This window comes from Bidens hawaiensis, unplaced genomic scaffold, assembly GCF_021521415.1.
Source record: "Bidens hawaiensis isolate Kalapana, Puna unplaced genomic scaffold, B.hawaiensis_p1.1 tig00055074_1, whole genome shotgun sequence".
Lineage (NCBI taxonomy): Eukaryota > Viridiplantae > Streptophyta > Magnoliopsida > Asterales > Asteraceae > Bidens > Bidens hawaiensis.
Window position 1 is genome coordinate 39,638 of NW_027499944.1, and position 19,539 is coordinate 59,176.

The window sequence follows — 19,539 nt, forward strand, 5'->3', positions numbered from 1 at the left end:
CTCCGAACATTAAGGCACTCTGGTTAGTAAATCCGAGCGTTACGCACCGAGTTGGCATGAAGTAGTTTGGTATTAGTTATGTTAGTTACAGTATCAGAACTAAAACAATAGAATTACATATTTAAAGATAAAAAGGACATATAAATAATCAAAAGTACCTTTGCAGCGCGAGGCCCTGATATTTATCTTCCGTTATAATTTGTAATTGCAAAAAAATGAAATATAAAATAAATATTACATATAGGGTGAATAAGAGCATGTTTGGGATTGAATTTGAAAAATGCTTATTGGTTTATTGGTGTTTTTAAAAAGGAACAATTTATAATGTGTTTGGCAAACACAAAAATATATATATATATATATATATATTAACTTTTTGAAAAGATAAAAAGAAGTTTTTCAAAAGCCTCAAATCCTAGTTTTTCAAATTGTTTTTTTAAAAAGTCAGTAAGCCTTTTTCAAACTCAATCCCAAACATGCTCTAAACTTTGCCAACAAGTACGCTTACGAGTTACGATTTGTGTTGAAAACTAATCTCTGGAAACACATTGTTTATCTGCATTAAGACGAAGGAGTCTCCAAACTAAACCACTACCATTTTTAACGGCTAACTAGAACTAGTTGTCAGGTGATATTAAAAGGTTTATTACTCCCCAAACACAAACCTCACATGAGCGAATAAACCATACCACCTCCAACGAGTTAGGGGGTGTTTGGGTGAGCTTTTAAAACTTGTTTATTTCATATTTGTTTTTTGAAAAGCAAAAGTAAAGCAAATCAAAAAACATCAAAATAAATCTTTTCAAAAATTATTTTTGTTTTTCAAAAAGCAAATAAGCAAAAAAAGTAAAAGTGATTCGCATTTCCATAACCTACTTCTACTTATGATCATCTGAGACACACAATCTTCTAACTAGGCTAATGCTTACCTACAAGTATTTAATAAGATCTACTCATCAAAGAAACAAACAAATCACCTGCAAGACCTCATCAAGCAGCAGCACATGCGTAAACTGATCCCTTTTCTTCGACAACAGCCTCTGCAAATGCCAAACCGCCACCATAACCGAATGCAGCTGGTCCATACAACTTCCCATCCTCTACCACAATGCCTCCTTCGCCTTACCTCCACTCCCAATTTGCGGCGTCCCGCTGCTCTGTATCCCCCAGGACCCACAAACCCCCCACCCCCCCCCCCCCCGACGCCGAAATCGCCATCATATCCAACGCCACACTCACGCTCTTCACACCTGTATTCTTATACTTATTAATCAAGCCATCAACCGTAAGCCGCAACTCCCCTAAATTATAAAAGACCCGCAACCCCGCACCGACCTCGGCCTGATTAAAGCCTTGGAGCCCCCGCTCCAACGCCGTCATTCCTTGGGTGCGCAGCCCCCGGCTTCGAACACGAGCTTCAGCTCCTCGTCAACCGACAGGATTCCTTGGGTGTGCAGCCTTTGCCCGGCTCTGTCCGCCTACGGCGGTTTAGCCCTGTCCGAAGCCCAAAAACGCCTCCTACATAAAGTTTTGGGCATTTTTATGTTTTTTCAGCACTTTTTATGTTTTTATTTTTGGGTTTTTGTTCGGCCCATGGCCCATTTTAGGCCCATTTCGTATTAGACTCTTTATTTATATGCTGGTTATGTAATTTCAAAAGACAGACTTTAATTTTATAATAATTACTTTTTCTCTTCATTTTCCCTGACCTTTGGGTGGGATTTTTATGGTTCTGAAGTACATCTCGGGTATTTGTTGAATCAACGTGATTCGATCTTCATTTTCGTTTTACCGCTGCATCAGTTTGACTGGTCAATGTGGGAGGCTTATGTTGCGGCTAATAAGTTATTCTCCCAAAAGATTATTGAAGTAATCAACCCTGAGTACGACTTCGTCTGGATACACGAATACCATCTAATGGTGTTGCCTCCCTTTTTAAGAAGAAGGTTTAACCGTCTAAGAATGGGTTTTTTTCTCCACAGCCCCTTTCCATCTTCCGAGATCTACCGAACACTTCCGGTTCGCGAAGAAATCCTCAAAGCGCTACTGAACTCCGACTGTATTGGTTTCCACACGTTTGATTACGAGCGTCATTTTCTTTCGTGTTGCAGTCGGATGTTCGGTTTGGAGTACCAATCGAAACGAGGGTATATTGGGTTGGATTATTATAGAAGAACGGTTGGGATCAAGATAATGCATGTTGGATCCACATGGGTCAAATCGAGTCGGTTATGAAACTTGCTGATATAGAGTGGCGAGTCGAGGAACTTAAGCGAGAATTTGATGGAAAAACCGTGTTTCTTGGAGTCGATGAGATGGACGTGTTTAAAAACATCAATTTAAAACTTCTAGCGATGGAACAGTTGTTGAAAACGCATACATCATGGCAGGGTCGTGCGGTTCTTGTGCAAATTTCAAATCCCGTCAGGGGTAAAGGCGGAATTTACTTGGATGAAATACAAGTCGAGATACAAGAAAGCTAAGCGCATCAATAATCAGTTCGGTAAACCTGGGTATCAACCGCTCGTTTACATCGACACCCCTCTCGGGATCAATGAGCGTGTTCCTTATTACAGTATAGCCGAATGCGTTGTCGTGACAGCGGTTCGTGATGGTTTGAATTTAACTCCTTATGAGTATATCGTGTGTCGTGAGGGTGTTTCAGGCTCGGATTCAAACAAGCCTAAAAAGAGTATGTTGGTTGTGTCAGAGTTTATTGGGTGTTCACCGTCTTTAAGCGGTGCGATTCGTGTGAACCCATGGAACGTTGAAGCGACAGCTGAGGGGATGAACGAGGCTATATCTATGAGTGAGCCTGAGAAGCAGCTAAGGCACGAGAAGCATTATCGTTACGTTAGTACGCATAATGTCGGTTATTGGTCTAAAAGATTCTTGCAAGATATGGAACGAACGTGTGCAGATCATTTTAGGAAAAGATGCTGGGGAATCGGTTTGGGATTCGGGTTCCGGGCCGTGGCCTTTGATCCTAATTTTAGGAATCTTTCGATTGATAATATTGTATCGGCTTCTGAGGCTCGGGCTCGGCCATGACGTCTCGAAGCTTCTTGGACAAGCGGAGCACGCGGACGGTGGACTGGCATAAATGAAGGGTGAGGTGTAGGTTGGAGAGCAGGATCGTTTTTGATCGAATCTGGCGGTTGGGTCAACGATCTCAGATCTGACCCTGTGGACGGAGGACTGGAGGGTGGAGACGGTTGAGCGGATGGCGGAGAGAGAGTCGTCGGCGTCCTTGACGGAGGAGAGCTGTGAGAGGAGGTCATCGTGGCGGGAGTGGACCTCGGAGCGGAGTTGCTTATAGATGAGGCGGATGCCGTCTTGGATCTTCTCTGCGCGGGTTGCTGCGGTGCCAGAGGGGAATGCGTTGGAGGAGAACTGGGTGGAATTGAAGTCTGTGGAGAGGAATTTAGAGAAGATGGGGTCGAAAGAGAAGGACTCTAGGAGGCTGCTGCTGCTGCTTGTGGTTGTGGTGTGTTTGAAGGTGGGGAGGCGTTGGACGGAGGTGCGTTGGACCGCCGGAGACGATGACATTTTTGCTTGCTTGGTTCTCCGGCTATTGTTGTTGCCGGAGAGAAATTATTGATAAAAAGACAAGCAAATGGTAGCTACTAGCTACCGACGGGAATGTGTTTACTTTACTGCCTGTGTGGAAAGGATTTAATGGTATTGCTGCGGTTTGGTGAGATTTTAAACTAAAATTCAAAACTTCAGTTTTTAGATTATTTAAACCGTTCAGTTTTGATTTTTTCGGTTTCGGTTTTTGCCACTTGAGATAGAAATTTTAGGCCAAAAAGAAAGTTGGCATAAAATACTATAAATAATTTTGTTAAAGGTTAACTGGTAGACTATAATGCATTTCGTCAAAAGTATTTGAGTGTATATTTATTAATTTTTTAAAATTATTTAAAATAAAAAACCAAAAATAAAAATCTACAAATTCGGTTCGTTTCGGTTTTGTTACATGCAAAAATAAAGCAAAACCGTCGGTATTTGTCTTGGTTTGGTTTTTTCGGTTTGAAGTTTTCGGTTTCTTGCATACCTATTAAATGGTACTTTGGTGTCAGTTACATTCATTACGGTACCCTCAGTTGGTAACTCCGAACATTAAGGCACTCTATTTAGTAAATTCGAGCATTACGCACCGAGTTGGCATGAAGTAGTTTGGTATTAGTTATGTTAGTTACAATATCAGTAATAAAACAAGAGAATTATATATTTAAAGATAAAAAGGACATATAAATAATCAAAAGTACCTTTGCAGCGCGAGGCTCTGATATTTATCTTCCGTTATAATTTGTAATTGCAAAAAAATGAAATATAAAATAAATATTACATATAGGGTGACTAAGAGCATGTTTGGGATTGAATTTGAAAAATACTTATTGGTTTATTGGTGTTTTTAAAAAGGAACAAGTTAAAATGTGTTTGGCAAACACAAAAAAAAAACATTTTAACTTTTTGAAAAAGTTAAAAAGCAGTTTTCAAAAGCCTCAAATCCTGGTTTTTCAAATGGTTTTTTGAAAAAGTCAGTAAGCCTTTTTCAAACTCAATCCCAAACATGCTCTATACTTTGTCAACAAGTACGCTTACGAGTTACGATTTGTGCTGAAAACGAATCTCTGGAAACACATTGTATATCTGCTTTAGGACGAAGGTGTCTCCAAACTAAACCACTACCATTTTTAACGGCTAACTAGAACTAGTTGTCAGGTGATATTAAAAGGCTTATTACTCCCCAAACATAAACCTCACATGAGCGAATAAACCATACCACCTCCAACGAGTTAGGGGGTGTTTGGGTGAGCTTTTAAAACTTGTTTATTTCATATTTGTTTTTTGAAAAGCAAAAGATGTTTGGTAAAGCAAATTAAAAAACTTCAAAATAAAGCTTTTCAAAACTTATTTTTGTTTTTCAAAAAGCAAATAAGCAAAAAAAGTAAAAGTGATTCGCATTTCCATAACCTACTTCTACTTATGATCATCTGAGACACACAATCTTCTAACTAGGCTAATGCTTACCTACAAGTATTTAATAAGATCTACTCATCAAAGAAACAAACAACTCACCTGCATGACCTCATCAAGCAGCAGCACATGCATAAACTGATCCCTTTTCTTCGACAACAGCCTCTGCAAATGCCAAACCGCCACCATAACCGAATGCAGCTGGTCCATACAACTTCCCATCCTCTACCACAACGCCTCCTTCGCCTTACCTCCACTCCCAATCTGCGGCGCCCCGCTCCTCTGTATCTCCCCGTGACCCCCAAACCCCCCACCCCCCACCCCGACGCCGAAATCGCCTTCATATCTAACGCCATGCTCACGCTCTTCACACTTGTATTCTTATACTTATTAATGAAGCCATCAACCGTAGGCCGCAACTCCCCTAAATTATAAAAAACCTGCAACCTTGCACCGACCTTGGAGCCCCCGCTCCAAGGCCGTCATTCCTTGGGTGCGCAGCCTCTGCTCGGCTTCGAACACGAGCTTCAGCTCCTCGTCAACCAACAGGATTCCTTAGGTGCGCAGCCTCTTCCCGGCTCTGCCCCCCTACGGCCGTTTGTCCCATTTGTCCAAAGCCCAAAAACGCCTCATAAATAAAGTTTTGGGCCTTTTTATGATTTTTCAGCACTTTTTATGTTTTTGTTTTTGGGTTTGTGTTCGGCCCATGGCCCATTTTAGGCCCATTTCGTATTAGACTCTTTATTTATATGCTGGTTATGTAATTTCAAAAGACAGACTTTAATTTTATAATAATTACTTTTTCTCTTCATTTTCCCTGACCTTTGGGTGGGATTTTTAGGGTTCTGAAGTACATCTCGGGTATTTGTTGAATCAACGTGATTCGATCTTCATTTTCGTTTTACCGCTGCATCAGTTTGACCGGTCAATGTGGGAGGCTTATGTTGTGGCTAATAAGTTATTCTCACAAAAGGTTATTGAAGTAATCAACCCTGAGGACGACTTCGTCTGGATACACGATTACCATCTAATGGTGTTGCCTACCTTTTTAAGAAGACGGTTTAACCGTCTAAGAATGGGCTTTTTTCTCCACGGCCCCTTTCCATCTTCCGAGGTCTACCGAACACTTCCGGTTCGCAAGGAAATCCTCAAAGCGCTACTAAACTCCGACCTTATCGGTTTCCACACGTTTGATTACGCGCGTCATTTTCTTTCGTGTTGCAGTCGGATGTTCGGTTTGGAGTACCAATCGAAACGAGGGTATATCTGTGACATTCATGACAAAACGAGGTACACTATATTCTTTACGTAACAAGTAAACGATAAATCGGTTAATTCGTAGTGCTTAAACGAGTAACCGACTGATACTAATTATGACCCGTATACATACTGAGGGGTCATATACGAGTTATATATATGTTATAGAGGCTAACATATTGATATTTAGGCCTCGGTACGTTTAAAACTCTTTAAACGAAAAAGGTTTCGTTTATCGATAAGCTATAAGCTTAAACGCAATCGTTAATATCAAAACAAGCATTGTAGCATCCGTTAAGCCGAAAAAGATTTATAAAACACTTATATGACATGTTCTAAGCCATCCGTGAAAATATTTTGGAATTTTACAACGAGTCAGTACGTTTTTCTTATTTTACAAAAACAAGCTGAAAACACACGTTTTTACGTTATTTCTCACACCCGAATTAATTTTTTTGCGAAAAACCGAACCCGAACTAAACTTGAAGTGGGCTTTTCATGTTTGGGCTTGTATGTATAATTTAATGGGCCAAAACAGCCCATTAAGGGCTTCCAAGCAGTTCCGATCGCCAGCTTTTATACCCCCACATGTTTTTCTTTTATAAAGCTTACATCCTAAGCTTTGTTATTCAATTTAACACACAACAAACTTTGAAGTCCAAGCAGCTCCCAACCTCTGCTCTATCAACTCCTTTCAAAAACCCTAAGGTAAGATTCAATTCTAACAAGTTTTAACAAAGTTTGATCCATATGATTATCATATAAACATTTTTGATTAGTGTTAAACATGTTTAACCATCCAAAAGCCCTAAAAATCAAGTAAAATTTTGTTTTGATGTTAAACATGTTTACAAACCTGGAACATATATTTTTTTGGTCAAAAACACGGATTAGAACATGAATACAACGTTTTTACAGTTAGAAAGTTCGGTTTGAACCCAAAACCGAAACCCTAATTATCAAGGCTGTTACATGGATGATTTATGCTTGGTTTGATGTTATATGATATGTAGATATACTGAGTTTGCAACCCGAGACCCGGAAAGTCGTTTAAGCTAGCAAAATTCATCGAAAACCGACAAGGTAAACCCTTAATACTCGTTTAGGGGCTGTTTGGTATTAGGATGTGACGTGCTTGTTGTTAGCTTGTGAAAATTTGCAGGGACATTAGGGATCATATAAATGAGTCCCTGTTCAAATTTGGTAATTTTTCGATAAACGGAGAATATTTGGTGAATTTATTCCCGTTTATGGGCGTTTATTTGGGAAAAATAGCAAAACATATTGAAAAATTATGAAACTTGGTTTTGGAGTTTGATATGGGATGGTAAGATCACTGGTAAAGTTTGGGAATCATTGGAAATGTCTAAGTATGGTTTGTGCAGCCATGGTTGAACCGAGTTTTAACAGCCGAAAAACGCACAAAAAGGCATTTTGTCAAAAGAGTTAGGTTCTGGAAATTTTGCAGGGGCTATGTAGTCACATTGAGGCCATTGGTAAAAATTATGGGATTTTTCGGAGGTCGTTTGATATAAACGGGCAATTTATTACATGATTATAACCTATTAAATGAATTTTTATAAATAAATAAATAATCATAAAATTACTGGAAATATTTTTATAAAATTCTCCATGTCTTAATGTATTTTTACATAAATTTACATAATTTATATGTAATTACATATTTAGTTATGATTTATTAAAGATTTAAATTATAATTGTTTTAACGAAACCGGCAGTTTTGTGTTTAACGGACTAACTGGTATGTCAAAATGTCAAAAGTGGTCAAATATCATATTTTTGAATGATATTGATAAAAACGAACTTTTTACGAGAATTCCGGACAATTCGGGTGGATTGTACGCGTTTTGTATAATCAAACCCGTGTGAAAACGGAAACGAACCCTGCGGTCAAACCAGACACCGAAACCTTAAAATTCTTTTATAAATCAAATCATTTTATCAATCAATATATTTACTTAAGTTTTATATGATCTTACCTAATCCCGAAACGTATAAACGATCAACTGAGCTAGGCTCGGAAAACGGTGAAACTGAGCCAAATCCAGTTTTAAACATTTCATAGTATACAACGTCACAATCTAAGACTATGGTCATGTTCTGGGCCTAACAGCTATACCCAGATTATCTATACAGCCCGACTTAGCTTGAACACTGTACTAGTATTAACGATACGATACCGTTTATAGGAATCAGGCTATAAACGAGACATCTGACTATCTGACACGTAATTTCTGTGCGAACTACAATAAGGTGAGTTTCACGACCCCCACTTTCTAAACTGTTTTACGAACTTTTGGGGTGAAAAGCATGTTTACATATACTGATATACTTGAAAACGTGTGATGATGTGGATTATCTAAGTACTAACACTTGACAAGTCCCCACAAACACAAGTGATTAACTTCGTGCCGGTGGCGTGTGGATAGTACTATCGGTTTGACAAACCCAACTGTGACAGAGCCGGTGGGGTAAGCCGGAACATATGTAAAACCAGTTGCACATTGTCATTATATTTACATACTGCTATGTGGTGTTAGACATAGTACATACATGGGGCAAATTGGCTGTTAAATGCCAACAGGAGTGCATGGGCAGGAGAGGCCATGCAGTGTTGCTCGTTTCGGTTTCACTTGTGGCTTGGTATAATACATCATACACAGACATATATACATACACACTGTAAACTTTACGAACTCGTGTACTGATTTCATTGATACTCGTGAAACTTGAAACTCACCAACTAGACGTAGTTGACCTGTTTTAACATGCTTTTCAGGTAAAGCAAAAGTGGAATGATTTGCTTACGTGCTTGGTGTTAGGAAGAAAGTTGAATAGCTGTGAATAGACGCTGATATAATACTGTATAAGAAGCTCGTAAACCGGTTATGTGTTTTTCACCTAGTTTGTAAACATAGTACCTACCAATGTAATATGATGTATTTTTGTGGTTGAATTTTCTTTATAAACAATGTGGTTGATACCAGTGTTATCTGTTACATTCCCGTATTACGCTTCCGCAACTACCTAGTCGGGGTGTGACAGAAGTTGGTATCAGAGCCATTGGTTATAAAGAATTAGGATGTCCCTTAGGATACCCTAAGATAACCATAGGCTCGATTAACTCTGGGAATAAAATAATATTAAATAATATACACGAATGATTCTCGTGATGAACGCGAAGGGACAAGTGGGTTATTATGGTCCGGAACGTAATAACAGGCTTGTTTGTACGAGGAAATTCGAGAAGAAGTCGATAAACAATCGAGTAGGTAAAAACAGCAACATATGTGTATAAAATATAATAATAAATAAATATTGGTGTATATAAATGATTATTTGTGCTTATGTATATAATACCTACATGTATTTTACTATAATTAATATAGAAGGATATTATTCTTACCACTAACCATTGTGCAGGAAAATGTCAAGATCTACTGATCGTGTACCTAATACTCTACCAACAAGGCCTGAGGAGGAAGAGGAGGATCCGGAAAAAGAACCAGAGGAGATACAAGAAGGTGCAGACGCGGTAATTCCTTACGAGGTACCCCCAAATCAACCCGACTTATCGGGTTACCGTTGTGACACCTACCCTCCTAGGGAATCCCCTAGGAATGTAGTAGAACAGGGAGCTACTAGTGTTTATCGTTCACCTGTTAGAGCACCCAGATCCCCTACTCCACCCGTACAGCATACACCAGTACCTCCACCCACTATTAGAAACCGTCGGACTGCTCGCATTTCAGTGCGTCCACCTGAGCACACCTTTTCCCCACCTCGATCTACGTACCATAGGGGAGAAACATCGCGTGTCCGGGTAACAGAGATACCTGTTCCTACTTGGGGTTTACCCGCCCCGGTACCCGAGCCACCTCGTCATTCTGATTCAGCATGGTTTGGTTTAGCGACTGATCAGCTCTTAGAACACTCACATACGATAAATAGCCTAAACCAGCATAGACACGATATGTATGATCACATGAGGTATATGCAGCAGGAAATCAGAATTGTACAAAGATCCAGTGCTGACAGTCACGGGCGTCAGGATCGAGCGATGATACTACTGGGGGCGTGTTTAGCAGTTAATGCGGCCCTAGTGGCTGCTGTTGTTTGGTTGTGGTTCCATGTCACAAAGAATGGATAGGACCTAGTAGTCTGGTCTTATGTATATAGTCTTTTGATATCCCAAGCAGCCTTTTGTTATAGCGTGTTGGGCTGGCTTGGGAGTTGTTTGTGGTTTTGTACTATCTCAAGCACTGGCCCTTATCGGGTTAAGTCTACATGTCACTTAGTGACAAATTTTGATACGCATATACAAGCGCTGGCCTATACCAGGTTAAGCCTATGCGCTAATTTTGGATGCATATGTACAGTAATGATTATAATTAATACAAACGTGTTTTCTTTGGCATAGTTATGTGTTGTGAAATTGAAATATTGTAAAGTTGTGCTGATTATAGTGAAACGATATTGATTATTATATAATTGATTATTTTATAGAATGGCCCCGAAGAAAGCAAACCCTTTGTCTGAGGCGGAAGTGGCCGCAATGATTGCTCGTCAACTACAAGCAGTGATACCAACAATTGTAGCCCAAGTCACTGCAGGCATACGTGCTAACAATACTGTTAATCAACCTACGGCACCACCACGGCCACTGTTAATACACCTCCGCCAGACACTAATGTAGCCCCGGGTGTTACTACCCCGGTGAATACTGATAATGTCATAAATAATAATAACACTCTCCCAACTATGAATGTCACTGGGAACCCAGAACCTGTTGTGCACCCTAATAATATCCCGAACCCTGTACCTGTTGTTAACACAACTAATAATAATAATAATAATAACCGAGAACCCTCGCGTCAGGAGTACTCATACAAACAATTTACATCATGTAAACCGATTGAGTTTAAGGGTATTGAAGGACCTAGCGGGCTGGTCAAATGGATAGAAAAGACCGAGTCAGTAATTAATATCAGTGAGTGTCCACCGAACCGCGTGGTCAAATTTGCTACCAGTATGTTTCTAGACCAAGCGCTGATGTGGTGGAACACAGTAGTCCAAATAAGGGGACAAGATGCTATTAATCGTATGTCATGGACTGAATTAAAAACCCTCATGTTAGAGCATTTTTGTCCTAAAAGTGAGATTCAGAGGTTGGAACACGAGTTATGGAATCTGGAAATGAAAGGAGCGGATCACGTGGGATACACGAATCATTTTAACGAACTGTCCCGCTTAGTTCCGTGGTTGGTTACACCGGAAGCAAAGCGAATTGAACGTTATATCTGGGGACTGACCCCTGCTGTGAGAAGTATAGTAAATTCAGTTGCCCACCCGACATTAGAAAGTGTTGTATCTCAAACGGGTGTCGTTACTTTTGATCTGATGAGAAGTGGAGTGATAAGAATGCCAGGTGAAACAACAAGTTTAAAACGAACTGATTACGGGACAAGAATGCAAGGAAACCTTCAAAACAAGCGGGTTCGTCCGAATACCCGAAGTTATGCCATGACCAGTTCTAATGTAAAACAAGAAACCTATAAAGGGACGTTACCCAAATGCAGAAGATGTAACTTTCATCATGTGGGTGATTGCAAACCGATCATCTGTCGAAAGTGTGGAAGAACGGGACACTATGCCCCCAACTGCAGAACCCCTACCAACATTGTTAACCGTCCACCGCAATCAACTCAACTCCCTCGACCTCAACCAAACCGCCCACAACTCAACCAACAAACCCCACCTACCACGAACCTCCGTGCCTGCTATGAATGTGGCGGTACGGAACTTTTTCGGAGATACTGCCCTAATTTGAACTCGAGCACAGTGAAAAGGCAGAACCAAGCACAAGCATCAACCTCCAACACAGCTAAGGGACGCGCATTTGTATTAGGACCGGGTGAAGCGCGTCAAGATCCGAATGTGGTGACAGGTACATTCTTAGTTTCGGGTCAGTATGCTTCAGTTTTGTTTGACACGGGTGCCGATAGAAGTTTCGTATCTGTTAATTTCTTACCTTTAGAAAATATGCCGGTTAGTGAACTAACAAAACCATATACTATAGAACTCGCTAACGGTAAGTCTATACTTGTTAACCGAATAGTCCGAGACTGTTCCCTTATCCTAAACGACCACCCATTCCTTATTGATTTACTTCCAGTGGAACTGGGAAGTTTCGATGTTATAGTCGGTATGGACTGGCTATCTAAGTATAAAGCTGAAATTGTCTGTAAGGATAAGACCGTTAGAATACCTCTTTTGAATGATGAAGCTATAATTGTTCAAGGTGAGAAATCGGGAACAGTACTGCTTCTCATATCTCAACTTAAGGCATTGAGATATTTACGCCAAGGTTGTACATTATACTTGGCGAGTGTAACAGTTAAGGAACCTGAGGAAAAACGATTGGAAGACATCCCAGTGGTACACGAGTATTCAGATGTATTCCCCGAAGAGTTGCCTGGTTTACCACCGACCCGACAAGTTGAATTCCGTATTGACTTGATACCGGGAGCAGCACCCATTGCTAAGGCACCTTATCGACTTGCACCTTCTGAAATGCAAGAACTGTCCAACCAGTTACAAGAGTTACTGGACAGGGGTTTTATTCGCCCTAGTTACTCACCGTGGGGAGCACCAGTGTTGTTCGTAAAGAAGAAGGATGGGAGTTTTCGAATGTGTATTGATTACCGGGAATTGAATAAAGTGACTGTAAAGAATAGATACCCCTTACCTCGAATTGATGACTTGTTTGATCAGCTCCAAGGTGCGAAGTATTTTTCAAAAATTGATCTTAGATCTGGTTATCATCAAGTGAGAATTCAGGAAGAAGACGTACCAAAAACAGCTTTCCGAACTCGGTATGGTCACTATGAATTTTTGGTTATGCCGTTTGGGTTGACAAATGCACCTGCAGTGTTTATGGACCTCATGAACCGAGTTTGCAAACCTTACCTTGACAAGTTCGTGATAGTGTTTATCGATGACATTTTGATATATTCGGGAAGTAAGGAGGAACACGAACAACATTTACGGGAAATCTTAAAATTATTGAGGCAAGAGAAGTTATACGCAAAGTTGTCCAAATGTGAGTTTTGGCTACAAGAAGTACAGTTTTTGGGACACATTGTGAACCATCAAGGGATCCAAGTAGACCCAAGTAAAATTGAGGCCATTAAGAATTGGCAAGTGCCTAAGTCACCAAGAGAAATTCGTCAATTCTTAGGACTAGCCGGGTATTATAGAAGATTCATTGAAAACTTTTCAAGTATTGCACAACCTTTAACTCTCCTAACTCAAAAAGATCGAGTATATGAATGGGGAGAAGAACAAGAAATGGCCTTTCAAACGTTAAAACAGAAGTTATGTGAAGCTCCAATATTAAGCCTTCCAGATGTAACTGATGAATTGGTGGTATATTGTGACGCATCTCGTAAAGGTTTAGGATGCGTACTGATGCAAAGAAAGAAAGTAATAGCATATGCTTCCCGACAATTAAAAGTACATGAAAAGAATTATACGACCCATGATTTGGAATTGGGAGCAGTTATCTTTGCATTGAAGATTTGGAGACATTACTTGTATGGCACTAAATGTACCATCTATACTGATCCCAAAAGCTTACAACACATATTCGATCAGAAAGAGCTAAACATGAGAAAAAGGAGATGGGTAGAACTGTTAAATGATTATGATTGTGAGATTAAATACCATCCGGGTAAGGCCAACGTAGTAGCTGATGCTTTAAGCCGAAAAGACAGAATCAGACCATTAAGGGTACGAGCACTCGGAATGATTGTTCAAAGTAGCCTAACCGAACAGGTTCGCGTTGCACAAGATGAGGCCTTGAAGGCAGATCAGCTAGAAAAAGAAGAACTACATGGAAATGAAAAGAATTTTGAGAAGAAAACCGATGAAGTATATTATTACAAAAACCGGGTCTGGATTCCAACACTTCATAAACTCCGAAAGCTGATACTTGATGAAGCACACAAATCCAAATATTCTATTCATCCAGGTGCTGATAAGATGTATAAGGACGTCAAAGAATTTTACTGGTGGCCTGGTATGAAAAAGGATATAGCCGTGTATGTAAGTAAATGTGCAACATGTGCAAGGGTAAAGGCGGAATATCAAAAACCTTCGGGAATGTTACAACAACCCGAAATTCCACAATGGAAATGGGAACAAATTACCATGGACTTTGTGACACACCTTCCTAAAACCGCTAGAGGACACAACGCAATTTGGGTAATTGTGGACCGATTAACCAAATCCGCACACTTTATTCCCATCCGTAACAACTACACCACCGAAAAACTCGCTCAAATTTACATCGATGAAATAGTATCTCGACACGGAGTACCTCTTTCGATTATTTCCGATCGAGACAGTCACTTTACTTCACATTTCTGGCAAGCAGTACAAGAAGCCTTAGGAACCCGAATCGACTTAAGTACGGCTTACCATCCCCAAACCGATGGTCAATCTGAACGAACCATCCAAACCTTAGAAGATTTACTTCGTGCTTGTGTACTGGACTTTAAAGGGAATTGGGATCAACACCTCCCGCTCATTGAATTCTCTTACAATAACAGTTATCACAGTAGTATACAAGCCGCACCTTATGAAGCTCTATACGGGCGAAAATGTAGATCACCACTATGCTGGACAGAAGTGGGTGATACTCAAATTTCAAGATCCGATTTAATTCAGGAAACCACCGATAAGATCCACCAGGTTAAACAAAAATTGAAAGCTGCCCGTGACCGACAAAAGAGTTATGCCGATATTCGCAGAAAACCGTTATCTTTTGAAATAGGTGATAAGGTATTCTTAAAAGTATCGCCATGGAAGGGTGTTATAAGATTTGGAAAGACTGGGAAACTAGCCCCGAGATACATCGGACCTTTTGAGATTATCGCAAAAATTGGTCCCGTAGCTTACCGATTAAAACTACCCTTAGAACTGAGTACTATTCACGACGTGTTTCATGTATCGAATCTGAAAAAGTGTTTGACTGATGAAACGACAATAGTACCACTGGAAGATGTTCAGATCAACGAAAAGCTCAACTTCGTAGAGGAACCGGTAGAAATTGTAGACGGGAAAACCAAACAGTTACGACACAACAAAATTTCATTGGTAAAAGTTCGGTGGAATTCAAAACAAGGACCCGAATATACTTGGGAACGAAAGGACGAATTCCGAAAGAAATACCCACACCTGTTCCCTAGAAAACCGATGACACATTAAATTTCGGGGACGAAATTTTCTTAACGGGGGGAGAATGTGACATTCATGACAAAACGAGGTACACTATATTCTTTACGTAACAAGTAAACGATAAATCGGTTAATTCGTAGTGCTTAAACGAGTAACCGACTGATACTAATTATGACCCGTATACATACTGAGGGGTCATATACGAGTTATATATATGTTATAGAGGCTAACATATTGATATTTAGGCCTCGGTACGTTTAAAACTCTTTAAACGAAAAAGGTTTCGTTTATCGATACGCTATAAGCTTAAACGCAATCGTTAATATCAAAACAAGCATTGTAGCATCCGTTAAGCCGAAAAAGATTTATAAAACACTTATATGACATGTTCTAAGCCATCCGTGAAAATATTTTGGAATTTTACAACGAGTCAGTACGTTTTTCTTATTTTACAAAAACAAGCTGAAAAACACACGTTTTTACGTTATTTCTCACACCCGAATTAATTTTTTTGCGAAAAACCGAACCCGAACTAAACTTGAAGTGGGCTTTTCATGTTTGGTCTTGTATGTATAATTTAATGGGCCAAAACAGCCCATTAAGGGCTTCCAAGCAGTTCCGATCGCCAGCTTTTATACCCCCACATGTTTTTCTTTTATAAAGCTTACATCCTAAGCTTTGTTATTCAATTTAACACACAACAAACTTTGAAGTCCAAGCAGCTCCCAACCTCTGCTCTATCAACTCCTTTCAAAAACCCTAAGGTAAGATTCAATTCTAACAAGTTTTAACAAAGTTTGATCCATATGATTATCATATAAACATGTTTTGATTAGTGTTAAACATGTTTAACCATCCAAAAGCCCTAAAAATCAAGTAAAATTTTGTTTTGATGTTAAACATGTTTACAAACCTGGAACATATATTTTTTTGGTCAAAAACACGGATTAGAACATGAATACAACGTTTTTACGGTTAGAAAGTTCGGTTTGAACCCAAAACCGAAACCCTAATTATCAAGGCTGTTACATGGATGATTTATGCTTGGTTTGATGTTATATGATATGTAGATATACTGAGTTTGCAACCCGAGACCCGGAAAGTCGTTTAAGCTAGCAAAATTCATCGAAAACCGACAAGGTAAACCCTTAATACTCGTTTAGGGGCTGTTTAGTATTAGGATGTGACGTGCTTGTTGTTAGCTTGTGAAAATTTGCAGGGACATTAGGGATCATATAAATGAGTCCCTGTTCAAATTTGGTAATTTTTCGATAAACGGAGAATATTTGGTGAATTTATTCCCGTTTATGGGCGTTTATTTGGGAAAAATAGCAAAACATATTGAAAAATTATGAAACTTGGTTTTGGAGTTTGATATGGGATGGTAAGATCACTGGTAAAGTTTGGGAATCATTGGAAATGTCTAAGTATGGTTTGTGCAGCCATGGTTGAACCGAGTTTTAACAGCCGAAAAACGCACAAAAAGGCATTTTGTCAAAAGAGTTAGGTTCTGGAAATTTTGCAGGGGCTATGTAGTCACATTGATGCCATTGGTAAAAATTATGGGATTTTTCGGAGGTCGTTTGATATAAACGGGCAATTTATTACATGATTATAACCTATTAAATGAATTTTTATAAATAAATAAATAATCATAAAATTACTGGAAATATTTTTATAAAATTCTCCATGTCTTAATGTATTTTTACAAAAATTTACATAATTTATATGTAATTACATATTTAGTTATGATTTATTAAAGATTTAAATTATAATTGTTTTAACGAAACCGGCAGTTTTGTGTTTAACGGACTAACTGGTATGTCAAAATGTCAAAAGTGGTCAAATATCATATTTTTGAATGATATTGATAAAAACGAACTTTTTACGAGAATTCCGGACAATTCGGGTGGATTGTACGCGTTTTGTATAATCAAACCCGTGTGAAAACGGAAACGAACCCTGCGGTCAAACCAGACACCGAAACCTTAAAATTCTTTTATAAATCAAATCATTTTATCAATCAATATATTTACTTAAGTTTTATATGATCTTACCTAATCCCGAAACGTATAAACGATCAACTGAGCTAGGCTCGGAAAACGGTGAAACTGAGCCAAATCCAGTTTTAAACATTTCATAGTATACAACGTCACAATCTAAGACTATGGTCATGTTCTGGGCCTAACAGCTATACCCAGATTATCTATACAGCCCGACTTAGCTTGAACACTGTACTAGTATTAACGATACGATACCGTTTATAGGAATCAGGCTATAAACGAGACATCTGACTATCTGACACGTAATTTCTGTGCGAACTACAATAAGGTGAGTTTCACGACCCCCACTTTCTAAACTGTTTTACAAACTTTTGGGGTGAAAAGCATGTTTACATATACTGATATACTTGAAAACGTGTGATAATGTGGATTATCTAAGTACTAACACTTGACAAGTCCCCACAAACACAAGTGATTAACTTCGTGCCGGTGGCGTGTGGATAGTACTATCGGTTTGACAAACCCAACTGTGACAGAGCCGGTGGGGTAAGCCGGAACATATGTAAAACCAGTTGCACATTGTCATTATATTTACATACTGCTATGTGGTGTTAGACATAGTACATACATGGGGCAAATTGGCTGTTAAATGCCAACAGGAGTGCATGGGCAGGAGAGGCCATGCAGTGTAGCTCATTTCGGTTTCACTTGTGGCTTGGTATAATACATCATACACAGACATATATACATACACACTGTAAACTTTACGAACTCGTGTACTGATTTCATTGATACTCGTGAAACTTGAAACTCACCAACTAGACGTAGTTGACCTGTTTTAACATGCTTTTCAGGTAAAGCAAAAGTGGAATGATTTGCTTACGTGCTTGGTGTTAGGAAGAAAGTTGAATAGCTGTGAATAGACGCTGATATAATACTGTATAAGAAGCTCGTAAACCGGTTATGTGTTTTTCACCTAGTTTGTAAACATAGTACCTACCAATGTAATATGATGTATTTTTGTGGTTGAATTTTCTTTATAAACAATGTGGTTGATACCAGTGTTATCTGTTACATTCCCGTATTACGCTTCCGCAACTACCTAGTCGGGGTGTGACAATATCAGGTTGGATTATTACGGAAGAACGGTTGGGATCAAGATAATGCCAGTTGGAATCCACATGGGTCAAATCGAGTCGGTTATGAAACTTGCTGATATAGAGTGACGAGTCATGGAACTTAAGCGAGCATTTGATGGGAAAACCGTGTTTCTTGGAGTTGATGACATGGACGTGTTTAAAACCATCAATTTAAAACTTCAAGCGATGGAACAGTTGTTGAAAGCGCATCCATCGTGGCAGGGTCGTGCGGTTCTTGTGCAAATTTCAAATCCCGTCAGGGGTAAAGGCGGAATTTACTTGGATGAAATACAAGCTGAGATACTAGAAAGTTGTAAGCGTATCAATAATCAGTTCGGTAAACCTGGGTATCAGCCGATCGTTTACATCGACACCCCTCTCGGGATCAACGAGCGTGTTCCTTATTACAGTATAGCCGAATGCGTTGTCATGACAGCGGGTCATGATGGTTTGAATTTAACTCCTTACGAGTATATCGTGTGTCGTGAGGGTGTTTCATGCTCGGATTCAAACAAGCTTAAAAAGAGTATGTTGGTTGTGTCAGAGTTTAACGGGTGTTCACCGTCTTTAAGCGGTGCGATTCGTGTGAACTCATGGAACATTGAAGCGACAGCTAAGGGGATGAACGAGGCTATATCCATGAGTGAGCCTGAGAAGCAGTTAAGGCACGAGAAGCATTATCGTTACGTTAGTACGCATATTGTTGATTATTGGCCTAAAAGATTCTTGCAAGATATTGAACGAACGTGTGCAGATCATTTTAGAAAAGATGCTGGGGAATCGGTTTGGGATTCGGGTTCGGGTCATGGCCTTAGATCCTAACTTTAGGAAGCTTTCGATTGATAATATTGTTTCGGCTTCTGAGGCTCGGGCTCGGCCATGACGTCTCGAAGCTT

At 39.5% G+C, this 19,539-nt stretch overlaps 2 pseudogenes; both read left to right on the forward strand.

The window, feature by feature from the left end:
• The first annotated feature begins 1,108 nt into the window (after positions 1-1,108).
• LOC143600919 (putative alpha,alpha-trehalose-phosphate synthase [UDP-forming] 7 pseudogene) lies at positions 1,109-3,051 on the forward strand (annotated as a pseudogene).
• Positions 3,052-3,319: 268 nt separating this feature from the next.
• On the forward strand, positions 3,320-19,526 carry LOC143600920 (putative alpha,alpha-trehalose-phosphate synthase [UDP-forming] 7 pseudogene; annotated as a pseudogene).
• Positions 19,527-19,539: the final 13 nt, after the last annotated feature.